The sequence below is a fragment of the Oncorhynchus nerka genome, unplaced genomic scaffold, assembly GCF_034236695.1.
Source record: "Oncorhynchus nerka isolate Pitt River unplaced genomic scaffold, Oner_Uvic_2.0 unplaced_scaffold_1400, whole genome shotgun sequence".
Lineage (NCBI taxonomy): Eukaryota > Metazoa > Chordata > Actinopteri > Salmoniformes > Salmonidae > Oncorhynchus > Oncorhynchus nerka.
The window spans coordinates 92519-95000 of record NW_027039911.1 but is presented as its reverse complement, the minus strand read 5'-3'; positions in this window follow the sequence as shown (position 1 = coordinate 95000).

Below are 2482 nucleotides of genomic sequence, written 5' to 3'. Positions count from 1 at the left end.
AATGGCTGAGTCTCTGTATAGCTGGGGACAGACAGAGACAATGGCTGATAATGTCTTATTTCTGTATACAGCTTGTGAACATAATGTACAGAGACAATGGCTTGATAATGTAGTCTCTGTATTGTTATTGATAATGTAGACAGAGACAATGGCTTGGTCTCAGCTAAGCTGTATATTGTGAGCCTTGATAATGACAGAGGTACAGCTGGAGCTTGGGTCTCAGTAGGTACAGCTTGTGAGCCTTGATAATGTAGTTCAAAGTTGCAGAGACAATGGCTCAGAGACAATGGCTTGGTCTCTGTATATGGGGACAGACAGAGACAATGGCTGGGTCTCTGTATATGGGGGTTGCTTTGTCAAACAAAGATTTACAAGTTATACAGAGCAAGGCTTTAACATGTATAATGGTTGTTATTCCCTGTGGTACAGCTTGTGAACCTTGATAATGTAGTTCATTAGCAGTAGGTACAGCTTGTGAGCCTTGATAATGTAGTTCATTAGCAGTAGGTACAGCTTGTGAGCCTTGATAATGTAGTTCATCGGCAGTAGGTACAGCTTGTGAGCCTTGATAATGTAGTTCATTAGCAGTAGGTACAGCTTGTGAGCCTTGATAATGTAGTTCATGAGCAGTTGTGACGACCCTCCCACTCTGTCTGCCATATTCTCTCTGTTATTTCCTTATTAGGATGCTGGTGGGCGGAGTTGGGAGGGTCGTAAGCTACATGTGAAACACCTGGGCCTGTGGATAAATGGAGGAGACTTCCATGCAGACACTTTTGTAGATTGTGTGTGGTTCTTGCCTTTTGCTTGTTTGCTTTGGCACCTTTCAACACCCTGCATTATCACATTCATGATAAAACACTGATTACTGATTACACACACCATTCTATATTATGCTTAGTTGCTTTAGTTAATAAATATATATTTTGCTACTCCTTATCTCCACGTTGTCTCCCTTTGTTACGGGCTTTGAGCCGGTTCGTGACAATGAGCAGTAGGTACAGCTTGTGGGCCTTGATAATGTAGTTCATCGGCAGTAGGTACAGCTTGTGAGCCTTGATAATGTAGTTCATTAGCAGTAGGTACAGCTTGTGGGCCTTGATAATGTAGTTCATCAGCAGTAGGTACAGCTTGTGGGCCTTGATAATGTAGTTCATCAGCAGTAGGTACAGCTTGTGAACCTTGATAATGTAGTTAATCGGCAGTAGGTACAGCTTGTGAGCCTTGATAATGTAGTTCATCAGCAGTAGGTACAGCTTGTGAACCTTGATAATGTAGTTAATTGATAGTAGGCAGTAGGTACAGCTTGTGAGCCTTGATAATGTAGCTTGTGAGATAATGTAGTTCATTAGCAGTAGGTACAGCTTGTGAGCTGATAATGTAGTTCATAATGTAGCAGTAGGTACAGCTTGTGAGCCTTGATAATGTAGTTCATCGGCAGCAGCTTGTGAGCAGTAGGTACAGCTTGTGAGCCTTGATAATGTAGTTAATCGGCAGTAGGTACAGCTTGTGAGCCTTGATAATGTAGTTCATCAGCAGTAGGTACAGCTTGTGAGCCTTGATAATGTAGTTCATCGGCAGTAGGTACAGCTTGTGAGCCTTGATAATGTAGTTCATTAGCAGTAGGTACAGCTTGTGAGCCTTGATAATGTAGTTCATCAGCAGTAGGTACAGCTTGTGAGCCTTGATAATGTAGTTCATTAGCAGTAGGTACAGCTTGTGAGCCTTGATAATGTAGTTAATCGGCAGTAGGTACAGCTTGTGAGCCTTGATAATGTAGTTCATTAGCAGTAGGTACAGCTTGTGAACCTTGATAATGTAGTTATTTGGCAGTAGGTACAGCTTGTGAACCTTGATAATGTAGATCATTGGCAGTAGGTGTAATTAGTTAATTGGACTCAGATGCTAATTGTTACTGGCTGATTACACTGATGAACGAGCCAGCAGAGGACTTTGAGAGATTGGCTGAATTCCAAACAGACGACTATCGGCTACTCCCTAGCCACTCCTGGAGATCTGAAATTATTGGAAAGGTGTAAGCAAAATGGTGAAAACTCAACCCAGCCTATCATAAGGCAAGGTGAAGCTATTAACATATTATTGCCTTCACCAATTTGATCATTTAAAATATCCAAGTGGGCCTAGTGTCAAACTCATTCCACGAAGGGCTGATTGTCTGTGGTTTTTCACTCCTCCCTTGTACTTGCTTGATGAATTAAGGACACTAATTAGTAAGGAACTATCCTCACCTGGTTGTCTAGGTCTTAATTGAAAGGAAAAAACAAAAATCAGCAGAGACGAGGTCCTCCATGGAATGAGTTGAACACCCCTGGCCTAGATGCTAGAGGTTGATTTGGAATTCGTCCCATTGCCAAATCAAGCCCTTAACACCAGGACTTTCCAATCAATCTAATGAAGGAAAACAGCCTATTGTTCTTCAGAAAGGCAGGTGATGAGGACCATACAGAAAGCATTATATGCT